The sequence below is a fragment of the Podarcis erhardii genome (genome assembly GCF_964252035.2).
Source record: "Podarcis erhardii genome assembly, chromosome: W".
Taxonomy (NCBI): Eukaryota; Metazoa; Chordata; class Lepidosauria; order Squamata; family Lacertidae; genus Podarcis; species Podarcis erhardii.
Genome location: NC_138506.1, coordinates 29,069,866 through 29,094,609, shown reverse-complemented (window position 1 = coordinate 29,094,609; position 24,744 = coordinate 29,069,866). Strand labels below are relative to the sequence as shown.

At 40.1% G+C, this 24,744-nt stretch overlaps 1 long non-coding RNA gene across 1 annotated transcript in view; it reads right to left on the bottom strand.

The window, feature by feature from the left end:
* Positions 1 to 787: 787 nt before the first annotated feature.
* The window catches only part of LOC309333271, a 364,852-nt gene continuing 340,895 nt past the window's right edge, over positions 788 to 24,744 (bottom strand). The window contains exon 3 of the long non-coding RNA XR_014152434.1: positions 788 to 909. This is a non-coding gene — a long non-coding RNA (uncharacterized lncRNA). The remainder of the gene's footprint in view (positions 910 to 24,744) is intronic.

The following is a 24,744-nucleotide window of genomic DNA, read 5'->3' as shown; positions in this document are numbered from 1 at the left end:
GGTGTCCTACATGCCAGGAAATGAAATTCCTGCTGATCTGTTGTCTAAGGTTGTTGACAGAGAACAACTTAAGGTTTATGTACAGAGGTTGCAGTTGGGTTGAACCACAGGTACTACAGGTTACATGGAAAGGGGGAGGATGTTAGGATATTTCTGTTCCTCCTTAAAAAGGGAACAGGCTGTTGTGTGTCACAAGCCTGCGTACTTCTTGCTCACTGGGAGTTTCCGTTTTGTATATAGCTTTTGTTTCTGGTTTTTTTTTCCTTGACATGGATGCAAACAGTCATGTTTTTCCTTTGTTCTGACCTACGTTGAATAAAGCTGTAAATATGCTCTTCTGGGTGAATCTTCTGTTGTGGAGACTGCTGAAAAGGGTGTGCATGAGTCTTGGAATGTGTCTGAGGCTTGTGTCGCTAATTGACTGATGCTGTTTCCACGGGAGACCGGGAGATGGTCCAGAGACGATGATTGGGGCCTGCCTGATGCCTCTGTCTCCCTGGCAGTATCCCAACAGGTACTTCTTCTGATTTCCAATTTTTGGCAACCAATAACCTTGTGGCGGCTGTTGCATATAGAAAAATTCTCTTCATGTCTTTGGGGATGTCATTTGTTACAATTCCTAAAAGGAATGCTTCCGGCTTTTTACCAATTGTTATTCTAAATATTTTTTTCAATTCCTCATATATATTTCCCCCCCCAAAATTAATTTTATCACTTCCCCACCAGACATGATACCAAGATCCCTCTGATACCTTACATCTCCAACACAGATTAGATGTTATGTAGTAATCAGGTGGGATTGCTATGAGGAATTATAACAAATATAGAGTAAGCCATCTGTGTCAGCAATGAAAGCATTGCGTTGACTGGGTTTAAACTATTTTGATATGATTTTTGATGAATCCACACCTCTGCATCCCTGTTCCATTTCTCTTGCTTGACAAGTCACATACACAGCCCAGCTGCCAGTTGCTTCGCCAGGCATGCATCCTGGGCTATGAAAGATGGTGGGCAGTTTCTTTAATGTAGGTTTTCTGATATGTTAATCTTAGGATGTTAATCTTAGGGCCAGGAAACAGATCTCACCTGAAGGTGATAATGATCGCTGTCTTCCTGGCCATCCTTATCATGTATATTGCTTGTTCATGTATATTGCTTGTTATCACCTCCGGGGTTACCAGACACACTCCTTTGTAGTTCTGTTTTGTTTACCCCCAAAGTATGCATGCTTAATTAGTGTTTGTAGTTTAACTTTGTCCCCACATGGGGTTTGTTGAAATGCTCAGAAGAAATCTGATTGGCTCTTACGAACACTCTGTAAAAAGTTCTTTTGTGAATAAAACGACCTGGTCCAGGGGGTGGAGGACAGATTATTATACGCACCCTTCCCAGAGTCTTGCTAGCTCAAGCCTCTGTGTGTGTTCTTATTAATCAGAGTTCAGTCCTTCCTTTACTTTGGTAACGCCTCAATGTGTTGGTTTCTGCTCTCTTCACTGTGCAGCGAAATGCTTGTCACAAGACAATGTTTACATTCCACAGTCAGAGTTACTGTTGGGTTTTCCCATGGGAAAGGGAGACTGGATGTGACGTACACTGGTTTCCTGTTTTTCACTGTTCTTTGCAGTTCAGTGTGTGCTTTAGAGGAGAGAGGATGCTTTTCTCTGCTCCGGCAGAGGCAAGATATTTTTTCTGTAACATACCAGCTTTGAAATGTAAATAAAGCAATATACAGTATGTAGCACGTACTCCTCATCATTCCGCTGTGCACGGGACTACTGCTTATCAACAACATTTGGTTCCGGGCCCAGAAAAACGCAGTCATCTTAAGAATGGGCTTCAGAAGTCGAATCGGAGTGCCGGCAAAGGATCGGAATGCAGGGGGACAGATCGGAACGGAATCTGCTCTGCGCGTCAAGATGATTGATGAGGTATGTGCTACTGCTCCGGGCAGCCTGCCAGCTTCTAATTAATGGCTTTATGGCTGGACTTTGAACTTTTAAAGGCAGTTTTGCCGGGCTGGGGAAATCGAAAGTAGCTTTTAAAAGTGCTCTTGGAGGAATGAGGTTTGAAGCAGCTGCAGTTAAGCAGAATGGCACAGGCTCACAGAGGCTGTTTTGAACTTGCCTTTGGAATGAAGCAGCACAGACACAGCTTGTATAAAGCAGCATGATTTAAAGCAGCAGAGATGACGCAGAAGGCTAATGCCAGAGTCATGATGGCTAGCTGCAGAAGGCTGGATGAGGCAAGTGGGGAATTTGATACCACTGATCAGCCAAATGCTCAACTCACAGTAGCCTGTGATACTGCCATGATTCAGAATCAAGCAGACCGGCGAGGTGTTAGCTGCATGGGCAATGGGGAGACTTCACAGTCGTCATCCCATAGTGCAGTGGAACCACCAGATGGCGCCAAAGCTTTGAAGGCAGTGAAATGCTACTCGTGTGGACGTCTAGGCCATATGAAGAGGGAATGCAAATATCCCAGGGCCAAGACAGAGCAGCGCAGTGGAAGCTCATCGCGTGGAAAAGGCCAGAGCAAAGGCAAAGGTCCGGTGTCCAGGACAACGCAGCACAAGGCAATGGTCTCACGCTTCACTCCAAAAGATGCAGAGGTCCAGAAGACGTCTAGATCTTTCTTCGTTGTTGATTCAGCGGCAACGCACCACATGTGCAACGATAAGCGACTGTTCGTGTCTTTTACACCGCAGGAAGGTGCGATTCATCAGGCGGATGACCACACAATCCCCAGTAAAGGCTACGGAACTGTTGTTCTTCACAGTTTGGACTTATCGATACAGAATGTGCTTTATGTGCCGGATGCCAAACATAATCTGCTCAGCGTTGGACAGCTGAATGAGCGGAAAATTGACGTTTCCTTTAAGAACAAAAGGTGCATCATCACAAAGAAAAATGATTATGTATTGTATGCTGAATATGTTGATCGTTTATATGTTTTGTATTATGATGATATTGTGCAGGATGACACTTGTTGCATTGCAGGTACTAACAAAAGTTTGCATGCAGAATGTATTCACGATTTTCATCGAAAACTTGGTCATTTGCATTTTGAGGCAGTATCTAAGATGCCTGCCTTGGTTGAAGGTATGACTATTAAACCCTGCAGGTACCACATGAAGTGCAAGGCATGCGCAGCAAACAAGGTGAAAATGGCTGCGAAAGGTAAGGTGTCTAGTAGGCAAGCTACAGAACCATACCAAATTGTTCATGCTGATTTGGTTGGACCACTAGCGCCCTCTTTGGGAGGAAACAGGTACTTCATGGTTCTCATTGATGCATTTTCCAGGTATATTTATGTGTACAATCTCAAGCAGAAATCAGAGGCTTTTCCTAGGTTCAAGGAATTCTGTGCTTGGTTGGAAAATGTGCATGGTAAGAAGGTAAAGACTCTTTTCAGTGATCGCGGGGGAGAATTCACTTCTCAGCAGTTTGAAGCTTTTCTGACTGAGAAAGGAATTCAACACGATTTGTCTAGTCCTCGCTCGCCATGGCAGAATGGACTTGCGGAACGAGCAAATCAGACATTGCTTCAAGGGTTAAAAACCTTGCTGCATGATGCCAATCTTCCAGAGAGTTATTGGGCCGAAGCTCTCTCATGTTTCACTTACAGTTATAATCGCAGGTTATCTTCAGCGATTGGTTGTACCCCGTATGAGAAGATGTTTGGCAAAAAGCCATACATCAAACACATGAAAATTTTTGGTTCTGACATGTGGGTTCACTCACCACAAAACTCCAAGTTAGACAAGCGTGGATTGCATGGTATCTTTCTAGGTTATCAGAAAGGTTCTTACAGAATAATGATGACTGACTCAAAGGCAATTAAGCTCACAAGAAGTGTTGAGTACAATGCCAAGTGGGGGGAGAATGTGGGAATTTTCCAATGTTATCCTGATGACAGTGATGAGACTGAGGATAGTCAAAAGCAACCACAACAACCCACACCCACTGATGAAGGTTCTGATTCTGAGTCTGAAACTGAATCGGGTGATTCAGAGGATTTCAAGAGTGCGAAAGCCTCTATGCGACCCTCTGAAAGCTCTGATCAAGAATTGGAGGAACCATTGTTCACAATAGGCCACTTTTCTCCTAAGAAGGAAGAGGAAAGTGTTGAAGACCTAAGGCTAATTCGCAGATCACAAAGAGCCACAAAAGGCAGACCTCCAAAGAGATTTGCTGATGAGTTTGCTAAGATAGCAGTAACAGCTGTTAAAAGCTCCAAGAAGGTATTTGAACCTTCAAGTTTCCAAGAAATCCAGGATTTGGATTCAAAGGAAGCTGAGCCATGGTTAAATGCAATGAAGGCTGAGCTTGATTCCTTGGAAAGGAACAAAACATGGGACCTAGTTCCAGTAGTTCCAGGAATGAAATTGCTTGGAAGCAAATGGGTCTTCAAAGCGAAGACTGATCAAAATGGCAAGATAGTCAGACACAAAGCCAGATTGGTAGCCAGAGGTTTTGCACAAGTACCAGGTGAAGACTATCACGAGACCTACTCACCCACAGTGAGGTATGAGAGCATTAGGCTTATGCTCAAGCTAGCTGCAGAGGAGAATCTACACATTAGTCACCATGATGTGAATACAGCTTTTCTGTACGGATCTCTAGATGAATCACTTTATATGCTTCCACCTGATGGCGTACAGGTAAAACAGGGATTTGTTTGTGCTCTGAAGAAGTCCCTTTATGGTCTCAAACAAAGTGCAAGGTGTTGGCACACAAAACTCACTGAAGTATTGTTTTCTCTAGGTTTTAAGCAAGGGAAAGCTGATCCATGTGTATTTGTCAAAGAGGAGGGGCAAAAGAAACTGTATTGTTTGTTTTATGTTGATGATCTTTTATTCTTTTGGAAAGATGTCACAATGTACAATAATGCCCTAGCTCAACTGAAAAAGCACTTTGACATGAAAGATCTTGGTGAGGTAAACAACTACCTATCTCTAGAAATAGAGAGAGATCAAGATGGTAACATTCTAGTACACCAGTCACGGAAAATTGCTGATGTGTTAAGCAAACTAAACCTGATGGATGCTAACCCTGTAGGCACACCGATGACAACAGGTTATCAGGTAGATGACACTGAAGAAGCATTTTCTGACACTACACTGTACAGAAGTGTGCTAGGCAAGCTAAATTTCATTGCCAGATGTTCAAGACCAGACATTGCTGTTAGCTGTAATTTGCTAAGCAGACAAGTCAACAATCCTACTGTTAAGGATTGGAAAGCTCTGAAACGCATAGCGCGGTATTTGAAAGGCACTATGCATTACAGACTGAGATTTAACAATCAGAAGTCTGGTGGTCTTGAAATATTTGCAGATGCAAGTTTTGGAAGTGACACTACAGACAGGAAAAGTACGTCTGGAGTTTGCTATATGTACAATCAGGGTCTATTTGATTGGTCATGCAAGAAGCAAACAACAGTTAGCTTAAGTACTTGTGAAGCTGAACTGAATGCACTGTCTTATTCACTTAAAGATTGTGAATGGTTGTTACAATTGTGCAAAGACATGAAAATTCCTGTCAAATGTCCAATCCAGGTTTACCAGGACAACAAAGCATGTTTGGCTTTGCTGAATTCTGAAGGTTGTAAGCAAAGCACGAAGCACTTGCAATTGAAGTTGCAACATGCTAGGGAACGTATTCAGAAGGGACTCGTAATGGTGTCCTATATGCCAGGTAATGAAATTCCTGCTGATGTATTGTCCAAGATTGTATCAAGGGATCAACACTGTACCTATGTGCAGAAGTTGGGTTTGTACTGATATTGTACGAACACGCTGCCCAGTGGTGTTCACAGAAAGGGGGAGGATGTTGGTTTCTGCTCTCTTCACTGTGCAGCGAAATGCTTGTCACAAGACAATGTTTACATTCCACAGTCAGAGTTACTGTTGGGTTTTCCCATGGGAAAGGGAGACTGGATGTGACGTACACTGGTTTCCTGTTTTTCACTGTTCTTTGCATTTCAGTGTGTGCTTTAGAGGAGAGAGGATGCTTTTCTCTGCTCCGGCAGAGGCAAGATATTTTTTCTGTAACATACCAGCTTTGAAATGTAAATAAAGCAATATACAGTATGTAGCACGTACTCCTCATCATTCCGCTGTGCACGGGACTACTGCTTATCAACAACACAATAAAATAAAAAAATTCCTTCCAGTAGCACCTTAAAGACCAACTGAGTTAGTTCTAGGTATGAGCTTTCGTGTGCATGCACACTTCTTCAGATACACACTGTGTATCTGAAGAAGTGTGCATGCACACGAAAGCTCATACCTAGAACTAACTCAGTTGGTCTTTAAGGTGCTACTGGAAGGAATTTTTTTATTTTGTTTTGACCATGGCAGACCAACACGGCTACCTATCTGTAACTGCAACAACACAATGTTAGTTTATAAATTTTGGCTAGTTTTACAGGGGTTAAATACCACCTGTAAAATGTCTCTCTTTTTTGGATTATTCAAAAGTTCTAACTGGAATTTTGATTCTTCTTTTTGGAAACCAATTTTATTATCAGAGTTAAATTTATCATATAATTGATGATATTGTAGCCAGGTGGTACAAAACTGTTTAAGTTCTTCATATGGTTTCAGTTTCAATTGTCCTTGCTCGTCCTTTAAAAGTTGCTTATACATTACCCCTAATTTCTCCATATTTTTCTTTTTTATTGATATCATTTCAAGTGCTTCTAGTAACCTGTGATATTGTCAAGGATGATTGGTGGGTGCTAGAAAAGATCACAGCACAGGCCTTCAGCCAGCTTTACAGGGTTTATTGAGTCCATTATCTTATTTACACTACGGAGCTCTTGAAAGCATGTCCGGCTTATTCGGTGTCAGTTGCCGAGACTGGCCCCTCCTTTCATTTTCTCCAGCATAACCATTTCCGGAGCCCTCCCCTCTTCCTTCCTCTTTTACATGAAGAGCTAAACCCTGGAAGTTGCTCCCCCCTCCCTGATTCATTGCTTTCTGACAACCCTTCGTCATCCTCCCCCTCTGAAGATGTGCAGCTGCTTACGATCGGAGGCTTCTCTCTGTATTTCCCCTTCTCAGCCCCCAGTTCCCTGACAGATATTTCCTCCATACTTTGATAAGAGAGTTTTTTATTATATGGTTCATAAATCCTTGATGGACCTTTGTCTTATTATCTATTTTTTAAAAAATAAAATTTTTATTAAGGTTTTTACATTACAAAAAATGAAGAAAAAGAAAAAATACAAAATACAAAATAATTTTTTAAAAAAACAATCAATCTTTCCATCACATTATTTTTCATTTATTTGTTTCTCGGACCTCCTCATACCTCCCTTTTTTGTATTCCAAATCAAATTATTAGTTCAACAATTTCTTTCCCTCTTTACGCTACCCAAATCTTATTTTAAGTTATTACAATCTTGAATTTTTACTTGTATAAACCCATTTTTTCATATTCTTTTAACCCATTACAGCTAGAAACCACTTAGTTCCAATCCAACATTATTCTAAAATTCATTGATTTTGCAATGTCTCTGTAAATAGTCTTTAAATTTCTTCCAGTCTTCTTCCACTGACTCTTCTCCCTGATCTCGGATCCTGCCAGTCATTTCTGCTAATTCCATGTAGTCCATCACCTTCATCTGCCATTCTTCCAAAGTGGAAGAAATCTTGACACAAATCTTGTGTCTTCCAATATTTTGCGATAAGTATTCTTGCTGCTGTTGTGGCATACATAAAGAAAGTTCTATCCTTCTTTAACACCGATTGGTCAACTATGCCCAGAAGAAAGGCCTCTGGTTTCTTCAAAGGGGTATATTTATTTTTTAAAAAATAATTTTTATTAATTTTCATAAACAAAAAACACACAAATAAAAACATTCATAAACAACACATGACTTCCCCATGCCTCCCCTTCACTGCACCCTTGTTTCAAATTTTTTTTAGCAATCCTTCATTCCATTTCTATATTTAATTTCCCTCAAGATTCTCTTGACTTAAATATTTACAGCTATAATTCTCTGTTTCTTACCCCTTGACATTTTATCAGTCTGAGATTTTGCAACAGTTCTTAAGATATATTTTAAATTTTTTCCAGTCCTCTTCCACTGTCTCTCTCCTCTGATCACGGATTCTGCCGGTCATCTCTGCCAGTCCCATAAATTCAGTCACCTTCGTCTGCCATTCTTCCAGAGTAGGTAATTCTTGCATCTTCCAATACTTTGCCAGGAGAATTCTTGCTGCTGTAGTTGCATACATGAAAAAGGTCCTATCTTTCTTTGGTACCAATTGGCCGACCATGCCCAAGAGAAAAGCCTCCGGTTTCTTTACAAATGTCCACTTAAGGATTTTCTTAATTTCATTATAGATCATTTCCCAGTAGGCTTTAACCTTTGGGCATGTCCACCAAAGATGATAGAAAGTTCCTTCACATTCGTTACATTTCCAGCATTTATTATTGGGCAAATGATATATCTTTGCAAGCTTGACTGGAGTCATGTACCACCTATAGATCATTTTCATTATGTTTTCTTTCAAGGCACTACATGCCGTAAATTTAAGGCCTGTGGTCCATAACTGTTCCCAGTCAGCGAACATAATATCATGACCTAAGTCTTGTGCCCATTTGATCATAGCTGATTTAACCGTTTCATCCTGTGTATTCCATTTCAGCAACAAATTATACATTTTAGACAGATTCTTAGTATTGGTCTCTAACAATTCTGTTTCCAATTTTGACCTCTCCTTCTGAAATCCTAGTTTCCTGTCCTGCTTAAAAGTCTCATTTATCTGATAATAATGTAACCAGTCTCGAACTTTGGATTTTAGTTTCTCAAAGCTCTGTAATTTAACTTTTTCACCGTCATATTCTATAATTTCACAATATTTTGGCCAATTAGAGTCCATATTAAGTTTTTTCACCGCTCTAGCTTCCATTGGTGACAACCATCTGGGTGTTTTATTTTCCAACAAATCCTTATATCGATTCCAAACATTATACAAAGCTTTCCTGACAATATGATTTTTAAAGCCCTTATAAACCTTTGCCTTGTCATACCATAAATATGCATGCCAGCCAAAATTATTATCATACCCTTCCAAGTCTAAAATGTCTGTGTCTTCAAGAAGTAGCCATTGCTTCAACCAGCAGAAAGCTGCTGCTTCATAGTAAAGTCTTAAGTCCGGCAGAGCAAAACCCCCCCTATCTTTTGCATCAGTTAAAATCTTGAATTTTATTCTGGGCTTTTTGCCCTGCCAGACAAATTTGGATATATCTTTCTGCCACTTCTTGAAACAGTCCATCCTATCTAGAACTTGCAATGTCTGGAACAAAAACAACAATCTCGGCAATACATTCATCTTAATAACAGCAATTCGGCCTAACAAGGATAGTCTCAACCTAGACCATATGTCAAAATCTTTCTTAACTTCCAGCCAACATTTCTCATAATTGTCTTTGAACAAATTCACATTTTTAGATGTTAAATTCACCCCCAGATATTTCACTTTTTTTGTTATTTCCAAACCAGTTTCCCTTTGAAAACTATCTTTTTCCCCCATCGTTAGATTTTTTTCCAGCACCTTTGTCTTCTGTTTATTTAATTTAAAACCAGCCACTTGACCAAATATTTCAATTAGTTCTAAAACTCTTTTTGTGCTGGCTTCTGGCTGCTGCAAAGTCAAAACTAGGTCATCTGCAAATGCTCTTAGCTTATATTGTTTAGCTCCGAGGTGTATTCCTTCAACCAGCTGGTCCCTTCTAATCATATTCAACAACACCTCCAGGACCGATATAAACAATAGAGGGGATATTGGGCAACCCTGTCGTGTCCCTTTTTCTATTGGGATCTCGTCCATAACCACACCATTCACAATTAATTTAGCTTTTTGCTCAGAGTATATTGCACCTATACCGTTTTCAAAATTTTGGCCTACCCCCATCCCATGGAGATTCCTCTTCATAAAGCTCCAAGAAATATTGTCAAAGGCTTTCTCCGCATCCACAAAAATCAAAACTGCTTTTCTATTTATATCAGTCTCCAATAGTTCCAAAATATCTATAATGTTCCTTACATTATCTGACATATGTCTCCCTGGGAGAAAGCCTGTTTGGTCCTTATGAATCTCCTCTAACAACACATTTTTAAATCTTTTTGCTAAAATGTCTGCAAAAATTTTATAATCCACATTTAAAAGTGATATAGGGCGGTAGTTCTTAACTTGATGTTTCTCAGTTTCTGTCTTCGGTATAAGTGAGATAAATGCTTCTTTCCACGATTCGGGAGCCTTTTTCCCCTCCAAAATTTGGTTACAAACTTCTTTCAATGGTTGTATTAGCCATTCCTTCATTGCTTTATAGTATCTCGCCGTCAGCCCATCTGGTCCTGGTGATTTTCCCAATTGCATATTCTGGATGGCACCCTCAATTTCCTGGTTCGTAATTTTCTCATTTAAATTCCTTTTATTTTTTTCCGAGATCTTTGATAGTCCATATTTTTTAATAAATTCTTCTATCTCTTGTTCATCTTTTGGCCCTTGTGCATACAATTTCTTAAAGAAACTTTGAAAACAATTACTAATTTCATTTGGTTTATTTATAGATTTTCCTTCTACCTCGAGGAATGTCACAGTATTCAACTTTTGTCTCTTTTTCAATTGCCATGACAGCAGTTTCCCACATTTATCTGCTGATTCAAATGTTTTTTGCCTCATTTGTTTTATTTTCCATTCTATTTCTTGGTTCATCAATTCCATATATTGGGTCTGGTAATACTTTATTTCTCTTAAAATCTCCTGGGATTTAGGTTTTGATCTCAGTTTCTTCTCTCCTTCTTTCATTTGACCTTAGAAACACATGTTTTGCTTTGTTTGAGCTTACTTCACTTCCTTTTGCGTTTTTTTTAATGAATATGCATGCACACCCAAAAACATGAAACAAATGAAATAAGCCAAAAGAAGCTTATTCGTCTTCTTTCTATGCATTTTCACCCGCAATACATATGCTATTTCCGCGCCCCCTGTTTGTTTCACTTCCTTTTGCGTTTTTTGTGTGAATTTGTGTGCACACCCAGAAACACGCAGCGCACTGAAATAATCCTGAAATAAGCTTATTTGTTTTCTTTCTATGAATATTGATATAAGAAAGAGTTTTGATCGCAGCAAAATGCAAGAGTAATGAAATCCCCTCTATACAAGATTGGATTCAAAAGCTGACAGAATATGCCGAATTAGATGGTTTATCAGAAAAAATAAAGAATAAATCAAAACAGGAATTTTGATTGTTTCAAAATGGGAGGTTTTCAAAGAATATCTGAAAAATAAATATAGTAGTTTAAATTCTGTCACAGCATTCAAGGAACTTCAGTAATAGTTGCAAGGTAGATATAAGAAATTAGATTTATTAAGAATAAGTTTAATTATGATAAAAGTGTGTATTGGCAATAAGTAATATGAATTTGAAATATGGAATAGACGGGAGGTTGGGTCTTTAGTGTTAAGACCAATAGATGTTTTATTATTTGCTAAGAAAATTATGTGTTTATGGTTATTCTTGTGTGTAATTTGGTATTTGTGTTCTTTTTCTTTTTTCTTGTTGTATCAATAAACTTTATTAAAAAAAATTAAAAAGATATAAGAAAGAAATCACGTGTTTTGCTTTGTTCTGGCTTCCTTTACTTCGTTTTGCGTTTTTTGGGTGAATATGCATGCACACCCCAAAAACACAAAACAAAGTGAAATGAGGCCAAACAAAGCTTATTTGTCTTATTTCTATGAGTATTGACCTAAGAAACATGTGTTTTGCTTTCTTTGGTGTCCGCTGGAATGAGTTAACCAGGGGTATTGAGTGTCTGGCTCCAAAGCACCCTCTCCGATTACATGGATCCCAGACAGCCCTGTGGTTTTCGCTGGAGCTGAGGGCGATGAAACAATCATTGAGACGGCTAGAATGTCGCTTGCGTAAAAGTCATTCTGAATCAGACCAGACATGGGCTAGAGCTCAATGCGCCGGTGGCAGATAACTCATTCTGAAGCTGACCGGACATGGGTTAGAGCTCAATGTCGAGCCTACCAAGTGGCGGTAGCGACGGCGAAGAAGACTTTCTTCACCGCCTCTATTGCATCTGCAGAAAACAGCAGTAGGAGACTTTTTCAGGTGCCACATGATCTCCTGCAATGATTTTGCAAAGTTTTTTTGCAGATAAAGTCGCTCAGATTTGGGAAGAGGTAGACTCCACCGTGGGAGCAGGGCCGGGGCGGGAGAGTGCTAGAGTCCTGTCTAGTCAAGTTGCGTGCGATCAATTCCAATCTGTTACTTCCAAGGATGTGGACAGGCTGCTTGGACGAGTGAAACCAACCACCTGTCTCCTTGATCCTTGTCCATCCTGACTTATAAAAGCTAGCTGGGAAGGGCTGGGCGATGGGCTTCGTGGGGTGGTGAATGCTTCTCTCTGTGAGGGAGCCTTCCCAGACCCGCTGAAAGAGGCGCTCATTAAACCATTTCCCAATAATCCCAATATTCGTCTTCTTTCTAACAAAATGCAAATGGAAGTTAGGTAAGCCTAAACAAAGCAAAACACGTTTTTATTTGGTCAATATGCATAGAATGAAGCCGAATAAGTTTTGTTGGGGCTTATTTTAGTTCGTTTCGCGTTTCTTGGGTGTGCATACATATTCACTGGGTCTGGGAAGGCTCCCTCACAGAGAGAAGCATTCATCACCCCTCAGAGCCCATCGCCCAGCCCTTCCCAGCTCGCTTTTACCAGCCAGGATGGGCAAGGATCAAGGAGACAGGTGGTCGGTTTCACTCGTCCAAGTAGCCCACATTCTTGGAGGTAATAGATTGGAATTGATCCCATGTAACAAGACTAGACAGGACTCTAGCATTCTCCCGCCCTGGCCCTACTCCCACGGTGGAGTCTGCCTCCTTCTGAATCTGAGTGACTTTATCTGCAAAAAAATTTACAAAAGCATTGCAGGAGATCTTGGGGTCCCTACCAGGCCCCAGTGGTGCAGGTGGTTCTGATAGATTGCGAACCATCTGAAAGAGTCTCCTGCTGCTGTTTTCTGCAGATGCAATAGAGGCGGTGAAGAAGGCCCTCTTCGCTGTTGACATTGCCACTTGGTAGGCTCGACGTTGAGCTCTAGCCCATGTCTGGTCTGATTCAGAATGACTTTTATGCAAGCGACGCTCTAGCCGTCTCAACGATTGTTTCATCGCCCTCAGCTCCAGCGAAAACTACAGGGCTGTCCGGGCTCCATGCAATCGGAGAGGGCGCTTCGGAGCCAAACAGTCAATAGCCCTGGTTAACTCCACATTCCAATGGGCCACCAGGGAATCAGCTGAAAGGCCATCAACATGGGATAAAGCATCCCCTACCACTCTCTGGAAACCATTTGGATCCATTAAGTGGTGGGGGCAGACCATCCGAATTGGTCCCACCTCCCTGCAGAGGGGATGGGTTGCGGAGAAGTCCAGTTGCACCAGGAAGTGATCTGACCATGGCACTTCTTTCATTTCGCTTTTACTTAGTGTCAGATCACCAACATCCATAGAGGTAAACACCAGGTCCAAGGCATGTCCGTGGCTATGGGTTGGGCCAGACTTATTCAGGGACAGCCCCATGGAGGCCATGCTTTCCACGAAGTCCTGAGCGGCCCCTTGTAAGGTCGTGTCGGCATGAATATTAAAATCCCCTAGGACAACCAAACTAGGTGTCTCCAGGAGAACATCTGCCACGACCTGAAGCAGCTCGGGCAGGGAATCCTTGGTGCAGCGGGGAGGTCGGTACACCAAAAGGAATCCTGTACTGCCCCTATTGCCCAACTTCCAGAACATGCACTCAGAGAACTGGGTCTTCCCAATAGGATGCCTGGTGCAAACTAATGACTTCCTAAAAATCACTGCAACCCCCTCCCCACCCACAAGGCCTGGGTTGCTGTGTGTAAGAGAAACCTGGTGGACAAGCAGCGGCAAGGACAGGCCCATCTGCTTCATCCAACCAAGTCTATGTTACACATGCCAGGTCAAGTCCTCCATCCATGATCAAGTCATGGATGGCAGTGGTCTGATGAATCATTGACCTGGCATTGCACAGCAGCACCTTCAGGTCATGTGGGCATCCCTTGCTGATTCTAGGACCAGACCCGGAGGCAGGGATAGTCCTCAGACAATGACTAAACCTGCCTCCTCTGTAATGACATGGTCTGGTCTTAGCGTAACTCCTCCTCCTACCTGTGATCACTGAGATTGGTTGTCCCAGTGCATTCCCCCCTGTGGAACATGCCCCAGCCATTTTGTTGGCTGGGACCCACTCCCCGGCAGCCCTGACCCCTCCCTTTAAGAACAAAATAAAACCTTAAAAATAAAAAACCCAATAAAACAATACAAACAAAAAATGTAAAATTTACAAAAACATCAAAATCAAACAAATTCCCAACCCCAACCAAACATCCATCCCCCCCCCCCACATACAAAAAATTGAAATGAAAATTTTAAAACATTTTAAAAAGAACTCTGCGCCCCTCCGAGTCCTCCTGGACAGCAGCAGCAGTAACAGCAACTGTCCTTGTGAGGCCTGTCAGGCCCCACTCTGGGCCAGGTGGTGAGTGTCAGGAGCAGGGCCCTCAGGCACTCATGCAGTGGAGTGCTCCTGGGCAGCACAGCAGTCCTTGTGAGGCTTCAGGCCCCGCCCTGGGCCAGGTGGTGAGTGTCAGGAGCAGGGCCCTCAGGCACTCACGCAGGGGAGTCAACATGCATAGAAAGATGACAAATAAGCTTTCAGCTTATTTCACTTCATTTCGTGTTTTTGGGGTGTTCATGCATATTCATTCACAAAATTCAAAATGAAGTGAAGTAAGCCAAAACAAAGCAAAACATTTGTTTATTGTGTCAATATGCATAGAAAGAAGACATTTTGTTTGGGCTTATTTCACTTCGTTTCGCGTTTTTTGGGTCAGCATGCATATTCATAAAAAAAAAACGCAAAAGAAAGTGAAGTAAGCCCAAAGAAAGCAAAACAATTGTTGTTTGGGTCAATATGCATAGAAAGGAGAGAAATAAGCTTTGTTTGCTCTTATTTCACTTCGTTTTGTGTTTTTGCGGTGTACATGGATATTCACCCCAAAACTGCAAAACGAAGTTATGTAACCCCATACAAAGCAAAACATGTGTTTTTTGTGTCAGTATGGCTAGAAAGAAGAGGGAAAAACTATAGTTGGGATTATTTCACTTCCTTTCGTTTCTTCGGGGTGTTCATGCATATTCACTGAAAAAAATGGAAAAGGAAGTGAAGTAAGCCAAAACAAAGTGAAACACGTGTTTCTTACGTCAATATGCATAGAAAGAAGACGAATAAGCTTTGTTTGGGCTTATTACACACGGTTTTGTATTTTTGGTGTGTGCATGCATATTCACCCTAAAAATGCAAAACAAAGTGAAAGAAGCCAAAACAAAGCAAAACATGTAATATTTGGGTTAATATGCATAGAAAGAAGACAAATAAGCTTATTTCGGGCTTATTTCACTTCCTTTTGTGTTTGTTTTGGTGTTAATGCAGATTCACTCAAAAAACACAAAATGAAGTGAAGTAAGCCGAAACAAAGCAAAACACATATTTCTTAGGTCAACATGCATAGAAAGATGACGAATAAGCTTTGTTTAGGCTTATTACACACGGTTTCGTATTTTTGGTGTGTGCATGCATATTCACCCTAAAAACCCAAAAAGAATTGAAGGATACCCAAACAAAGCAAAACACGTGTTGTTTGGTTCAATATGCATAGAAGGGAGATGAATAAGCTTATTTCAGGCTTATTTCACTTCATTTCGTGTTTTTTCAGTATGCATGCATATTCACCCCAAAAATGCAAAACGAAGTGAAATAAACTGAAACAAATCAAAAAATGACGTTTTTTAAAAATCTATATGCATAGAAAGATGACAAAAAAGCTTTGTTTGGGCTTATTTCAATTCGCTTCGTGTTTTGGGGGTGTTTATAGATATTCACCCTAAAAATGTAAAACAATGTAAAATAAGCCCAAAGAAAGCAAAACACTTGTTTTTTGGCTCAATATGAATAGAAAGTAGAGGAATAAGTTATGTTTGGGTTTATTTCACTTTGTTTCGTGCTTTTGGGGTGTGTATGCATATTCACAATAAAAACGCAAAATGAAGTAAAGTAAGCCCAAAGAAAGCCAAACAGGAGTTTTTTTCTTGATTATGCATAGAAAGAAGATGAAAAAGCTTTCTTTGGGCTTCTTTCACTTCGTTTCATGAAAAATGCAAAATGAAGTGTTGTAAGCCCAAACAAAGCAAAATATGCGTTTATTTTGGTTAATATGCACAGAAAGTAGATGAGAAAGTTTAGTTCGAGCTTATTTCACTTCAGTGTTTTTTGGGTGTGCATTCATATTCACCCAAAAAACGAAAAATGACGTGAAATAAACTCAAACAAAGCAAAACACATGTTTTTTGTGTCAATATGCATAGAAAGTTGACAGACAAGCTTTGTTTGGCCTTTTTTCACTTCATTTCATGTTTTTCGGGTGTGCAAGAAAATATTCACACCAAAAACGCTAAAGGAAGTAAAGGAAGCTAAAGCAAAGTAAAATATGTGATTTTGGGGTTAATATGTATAGAATGAATACGAATAAGCTTATTTCGGGCTTATTTCACTGCCTTGCGTGTTCTTGGGGTGTGCATGCATATTCACCTAAAAACCACAAAACGAAGTGAAGTAAACCCAAGTAAAGTAAAACATGTTTTTTCCATCAATGTGCATAGAAAGACGACGAGTAAGCTTTGTATGGGCTTACTCACTGAGAAGCTCTTAAATTGAACAAACTGACCACTTTCTATTTTTCGCTCTTTTTTGGTTGGGGAAACCTCTCCTTGTTTACTCCCCACGGTGACGCTATGCCTGCTAGTAAACGCTACAGGAACCCAGAGGATGTAGCTCTCTCACCGGTTTCCAAACAATCTAAAATAGAGGACTTTTTAAACAAACCTGCTTTTATAGTTCCAACAAAAAACCTGTTTTCTCCCCTTGAAGATGATTGTGAGTGTGGGGAGAGTATTCAAGGTGAGAGCGTGGAACTGGATCCAGCAATGGGGAAAGTTGATCCTGTGCCGCTCAGAGAGGAAGGAATAACAAGTAGGGAGAGCACCCAATTAACTCTAATTGCAAGAACGGTTGATCATATCTTCCAACAAATTAGAGGTATTGCCTCTCAAATAACCCAATTATCCAAAGAGGTCCACAGTTTATCAGTGGACAAGCAGGCATTAACAGAACACCATAGTACCAAAGGGAATTGGCGACAACAAGAGCAGACCCCTAAGCTCAACATAGAACGTGCAGAGGCTCTTAAAACAAACTCTTCTTATTTAATCTTCCAACCAAAAAAGATCTGCATGACAATTTGTGGAAGGCCAGATCAAACTCCTAGCTGGAAAGGTGCCCAGCGTTCCCAACGACATTTATCAGACTTACTTGGCATTGGACTTACAGAGATCGACCTCGTTAGGACTGAACTCTTGAATACCACAAATCAAATCCAAAAAATTATGTTAACTTTTTCCTCTACTAGACTGCCCTCACTGATTCACAAGCTGAAATTCAGATTGTCAAGCAGAGGAGTTTTTCCAACTCGGGTATTTCACAATTCTATTGTTGCACCCTTATGTAAGATGAGGACTGGTGCTTCAGAGGGGCCCACAAAACCAAAGCCTGGATCCCCAATGGAAGTAATGACATCACAAAAAAACTTGACAGGTGGGGAAGAAACAGACATGCCTGAGTTGAATTCACAGGATCATGCCCAACATCAAAATAACCAGGTGAGCCAAAAGGAACAGCCGATTCCTCTAGACAATCATCTTCAGGAATCTGAGCACTCTGTAAATCCTTTGAAAGAGGATTTTCTCAGCTCCTTTAGGAATCTCCCTCAGGAAGAGCAACAAACAGTTATCAAGAGGCTTGATCTTATGAGCCAGACATTGAAACAGATTAAAGAACCGGAGGTAAAGACTGACAATAGACCCAATGGCCACAACAGAATGATAACTATAGAACCACCAGAGTATTGGACAAAGATGAGATATTTAGAAGAGGAGGAGTCAGGAACTACACCCAAGGAATCTCTGCTGGTGAGCAATTTGCAAAGAAAAGGCCCAGTGATTACAAATGTGAGTACTTTATGTACGATGACTGAAATAATCGAACATCTGGATTATTCCACTAGCATTAGCAATACTCTGTTGCCTCAAAAACTGGTAAACTCCGAGAGTACATTGGCCAACAATTGACTAAGAGTAAATCACTGTAAAACAATTAAACTTCTCTCATGGAATGTAACAGGGTGGACGAACAAGATCCAAGACAGTGATTTCTGTTCTTATCTACAAACACGTGATATCATCTTTCTCCAAGAAACCTGGGCAAAAGAGGTCACTATGGTTGAATTACAGGGTTTTACAAGTTACACTCAACCAGCTCTTAAAACTGTAAAGTATGGAAGGCCTAGTGGGGGGCTGGCGGTGCTGATGTCAACCTCTCTTAATGTATCAATTCAACAGTGTCCCTCGTTGACCACCCCTAATTTTTTAATGTTGTCCCTTTCTGATAGTCTCCTGAGAAATACTTATTGCATCTGTGTGTACATACCTCCAGTAAAGTCTTGTGGGGAACTGAGATCATACTGGGGAAAACTTGACCAACTACTCGAAAGTATAGACTCTCTGTCACCTAACCCTCGGCTTGTCTTGGGAGGTGACTTCAATGCCCGGATCGGCCTTGTTTCCCCACAAAATACAATATTATCTGGACTAAACTTGGAAGACGAACCTGAAATCTGTCAGAGGGCAGCAATGGACACCACCTCTAATCGCGCTGGGAAATATCTTTGTGAACTTATAATTAAACATAACCTTTTGTTATGCAATGGGCACGGTCAAGGGGATCAAGAGGGTTATTTTACTTTTATCTCCCCCAGAGGATTTACTAGCACCATAGATTATATCCTAACATCTAATAATGTGCCAATTAACCGAGATACCTTCAGGATAATTCCCAGAGCTGAAAGTGACCACTTTCCACTTGAGTTATCTCTGACATCATTAGTTTCGCCTGCCTTTCTTAAATTATTGGATGAAACAGAATATCTGATACTTGGAAATAGAAGGTTAAAATGGAATGCACAGGTTCAAGAAAAATGATTCAGATCCTGGATTCCCATGAATTTGCTTTATTAAAGGGGGAAATGTTGTTAGAAACCGGAAACATAATTGGACTTTATGAGAACATAATCAACCGAATGCGCCCACTGATGACCACAGCTAGTGTGATAAAAAACAAAAAGTTTAAAAGACAGACTTGGTTTGATAAGGAATGTCAGAATAGCAAAAAATGCCTAGCTAGGGAACTTAGAAAATTGAAGTTAAAACAGGATAAGCACAATCTTGCTCTACAAGCTGAGGTAGCCCAATTACGATACAATTATAAATCATTACTTAAAAGCAAGAAACAAATATATTATGAAAACAGTGGAAAGCATTGGGAGATGCAGCACTTCAAAAGGACTCACGGAAATTTTGGCATCTGGTTGCCCAAGGCACAAATGGGCTGGCCTACTTGTTAGAAGCATCTGTCCAAGGAAAAGATTGGGTGACATATTTTACAGGAATATATGGCCCCTGTCCTGACTCACCCCCACAAGTTTATTATACTCAGTTATTAGAACTGCCAGAGTGGCCAGACGTCACACCCAATCAGATTAAGAGGCTAATCGCAAGCCAACTAGCTAATAAAGCTCCAGGAGAAGACATAATCCCAATGGAGATCTATAAGATAAGACCTGATTTCTGGTCACCCATTTTTGCAAAATTGTTTTCATACATTAACAGCTCAGGTCGCATACCTGAAGGGTGGAAGCTGAGTATAATTGTCCCAATATATAAAAAGGGTGATAAGAAAAGCCTTGCTTTTATAGACCCATTAGTTTGTTAGATGTAGCCGCCAAACTATATGCCAGGCTCCTTCTTGGGAGACTAGAAGAATGGGCAGATACAAATAAGGTGATATCTGAAGTCCAGGCAGGTTTCCAAAGAGGGAAATCCACATTGGACCAATGCTTTGTGATGAACTTTCTGCTATGTAAATACATCCATAATTTGAAGCAAAAGTTATATGTTGCTTTTATCGATCTAAAGTCAGCTTTCGATACGGTCCCAATACATGCATTGTGGCAGAAACTGGAAAAGACAAATATAGACCTCCGTCTATTATTTCTCATTAAAACATTATATACTGACACATCAATACAAGTAAAGGTGGATCTGGCTGACCATCTCACCACTAGAATTAAGACCATTACTGGAGTCAAACAGGGATGCATTTTGGCACCTTTCCTGTTTAATTGTTATATTAATGACATGGTTAAAGAACTGGAGGGCCTACAGTTTGCCCCGTCACAATTCTCGACCAAAAACTCTCAGTATTAATGTATGCTGATGACCTAGTACTTGTATCTAGAACCCAGGTGGGCCTGAGACAACTGCTTGTGAAATTAAGTTCATATTGCACGAGGAATGCTTTATCTTAACTACGATAAGACACAGGTCATTGTATTTGGGAAGCGCCCTAAAAAGCATGTTTGGCACCTGGATGATCACATCATAAACCTTGGAATACACAGCTATCCAATATTAAATTGCAAGCCTTTAAATCAGCAAAAGCTATTTTGAAATTCGCTGCCTGTAAAGGTGGAAATCTGGTCAACCCAGCTCTATCTGTGTATAAAGCAAAAACAATGGCCCAGATTTTATATGGTGCAGAGGTTTGGGGTACCTCAAAGGTCTCCGGTTTGGAACCCCCACAGAATTATTTTTTAAGAGTTCTTTTAGGTTTACCCAAAGATGTGCAATCTGCCATGGTCAGGTTGGAAACTCGCATGTTGAGCATAGAGAGCCAAATAGATAAAAAAATTCTCTGTTACTGGTTTAGAGTTCAACAGATGGACAACAGTAGGCTACCAAAAAAAATGCCTGATTGAGCTCTCAAATGGATTACCCCTTAAAAACTGGGTACATCACGCTGCCCAACTGATGGGCAAATATGACCTCCCAGTGACTGAGATTAAAGAACTTCCCTTATATTCCCAGAAAAATATCTTTAAACGAACCATAAGGGCAGTGGCAATTAAAAACGATCTAAACTCTATGTACACATCTACATGCGCCCCTTTTTATTTTAAACTTAGAGAGGCCAATGAACATACATCTCATTTTAATGAATTGACTTTTGCACAACTTCAGAAAGCTTTTACAGAGTTACGACTAAATACAATAAGCTCTGCTTATAGAGATGGGAGACACAGAGGCATACCAAAAAACAAACGTGTTTGTATTAGGGGATGTTCTGAAGTAGAGGACCTTATGCATTATATCTTGCACTGTCCTTTCTATAATGATGCAAGAAAAAGTTTTTTAGTACCTATAATGACAAGGTTGCCTGGCCAGAACCTCTCTGACACGATTTTATATCTCCTCGCAGACACAGATAAGTATGTGACCTGGCGTGTAGCACTTTTTGCAACTGCTGCTAGGAAAATTAGAGCAAATTATATAGCCAAGGTAGCCATTAACTGTAAAGGAGATAAATTTATTTGATCTTATCTATCTACCTCAGGCTATGCTCTATCTTTGTCACCAAACTCTGAGTACAAATTGCACACTGTATTAATTGACATTGTTTTTAACATTAGTGGCCATGTGATGATTTTAGCTTATGAATTTTATTGTTTAATGTCTTGATGTGTACATTGGGGTACTTTTATAGGTCTGTTTAGAGTACATAATGTTTTGATAATATAAATGTTTTAAGTCTTTTTTTATCAATTCAGTATATTTTCTTTTAATTGTCAAATAATTCTGTGTACATTGCGGCAGCCTTTGGCTACGTGCAATAAAACTGACTGAGACTGAGACTGAGTTTTGTATTTTTGGTGGTGTGCATGCATATTCACCCTAAAAATGCAAAACGAAGTGAAAGAAGCACAAACAAAGCAAAACACGTGTTTTTTGGATCAATATGCATTGAAAGAAGATGCAAAACCTTATTTTGGGCTTATTTCACTTTGTTTCGTGTTTTTTGGGTGTTTCTGCATATTCGCTCAAAAAAGGCAAAACAAAGTGAAGTAAGCTGAAAAATAGGAAAACACCTGATTTTTAGTTAAATATGCATAGAAGGAAGATTAATAAGCACTGTTTGGGCTTATTTTACTTCATTTCTTGTTTTTTCGGTATGCATGCATATTTACCCCAAAAAGGGGAAACAAAGTGACATAGGCCCAAGCAAAGCAAAACTGTTTTGTTTTGTTTTTAAATATCCATATACAGAAGACAGATAAGCAGTGTTCAGGCGTATTTCATTTCTTTTCGCGTTTTCTGGGAGTTCATGTATATTCAACGCCCCCAAAATGAAGTGAAGTAAACCCAAACAAAGCAAAGCGTATTTTTTTTCTGCCAATATGCATACAACAACGACAAATAAGCTTTGTTTGGGCTTATTTCACTTCATTTTGTGCCTTTTGGGTGTGCATGCATATTCTGTCAAAAAAACGCGAAGCCAAATCAAAGCAAAATATGTGATATGTTGGTTAATATGCATAGAAAGGGGACGTGGGTGGCGCTGTGAGTTAAAGGACTTGCCTAGGACTTGCAGATCAGAAGGTGGGCAGTTTGAATCCCCACGACGGGGTGAGCTCCCGTTGCTCGATCCCAGCTCCTGCCCACCTAGCACTTTCCGTGCGCTGCTCTGGTTAGCCAGAAGTGGCTTAGTCATGCTGGCCTCATGACCCAGAAGCTGTACGCCGGCTCCCTTGGCCAATAAAGCTAGATGAGCGCTGTAACCCCAAAGTCGGTCACGACTGGACCTAATGGTCAGGAGTTCCTTTACCTTTACCTTATGCATACAACAAAGACGAATAAGCTTATTTCGGGCTTATTTCACTGCCTTGCATGTTCTTTAGGTGTGCATGCATATTCACCCAAAAAACACAAAATGAAGTGACATAAGCCCAAAGAAAGCAAGACACATGTTTTTTGGGTCGATATGCGTAGAAAGAAGACAAAAAAGCCATATTTGGGGTTATTTCACTATGTTTTGTATTTTTGGGGTGTGCATGCATATTCACCCTAAAAATGCATAAGGAAGTGAAAGAAGCCCAAACAAAGCAAAACGCATGTTTTTTGTGTCAATATTCAACACTAAAAAGGCAAAACGAAGTGAAGTAAGCTGAGAAATATCAAAATACGTGTTTTTTGGATCAATATGCATAGAATGGAGTCGAATAAGCTTTTGGGGGGCTTATTTCACTTCGTTTCGTGTTTTTGTGGTGTGCATTCATGTTCACCCAAAAAACGAAAAAAAATGACATGAAATAAATCCAAACAAAGCAAAACACATTTTTTTGGTGTCAATATGCATAAAAAGAAGATGAAAAAGCTTTGTTTGGGCTAATTTCACTTCATTTCGAGTTTTTGGGGTGTGCATGTATATTGACAATAAAAATGCAAAACGAAGTGAAGTAAGCCCAAACGTAGCAAAACAAGTGTTTATTCGATCTATAATGATAGAAAGAAGATGAATAAGCTTTGTTTGGGCTTATTTCACTTCGTTTCGTGTTTTTGGGGTGTTTATGCATATTTACCATAAAAACGCAAAGTATAAGTGTTTTTTGGATCTATATGCATAGTAAAACAACAAATAAGCTTTATTTCGGCTTATTTCACTTTGTTTCGTATTTTTGGGGTGTGCATGCATATTCACAATAAAAATGCAAAACGAAGTGAAAGAATCCCCAACAAAGGAAAAAACGAATATTTTGGGTCAACATACATAGAAAGAATACAAATAAGCTTGCTTTGAGCTTATTTCACTTTGTTTCGTGTTTTTGGGATGTGCATGCATATTCACCCAAAAGAGGCAAAATGAAGTGAAGTAAGCCCAAACAAAGTAAAACACATATTTTTGGGATCAATATGCATATGAAGAAGACGAATAAGCTTGGTTTCGGCTTATTTCATTTCCCCCCCGTGTTTTTTCGGTATGCATGCATATTCACCCCAAAAAGGCAAAACAAAGTGACATAGGCGAAAGCAAAGAAAAACCGTTTTTTCTTTTAATATGCATAGAAAGACGGATAAGCCGTGTTCAGGCTTATTTCATTTCGTTTCATGTTTTCTGGGAGTTCATGTATATTCACCACCCCCAAATGAAGTGAAGTAAGCCCAAAGAAAGCAAGACACGTGTTTTTTGGGTCGATATGCATAGAAAGTAGCTGAAAAAGCTTTGTTTGGGCTTATTTCACTTTTTTTGTGTTCTTAGGGTGTGCATTCATATTCACCCCAAAAACGCAAAACGAAGTGAAGGAACCCAAAACAAAGCAAAACATGATTTTAGTGTCAATATGCATAAAAAGAAGAAGAAAAAGCTTTGTTTGGGCTTTTTTCACTTTGTTCCGTGTTCTTTGGGTGTGCATCCATATTTACCCCCCCCCCAAAAAAAACGAAGTGAAGTAAGCCCAAGTAAAATAAAAAACAATTTTTTCCATCAATATGCATAGAAAGATGACAAATAAGCTTCGCTTGGGTTTCTTTCACTTCGTTTCGTGTTTTTGTGGAGTGCAAGAAAATCTTCACCCCAAAAATGCAAAACGAAGTGTTGTAAGCCCGAACAAAGCAAAACACGCTTTTTGGG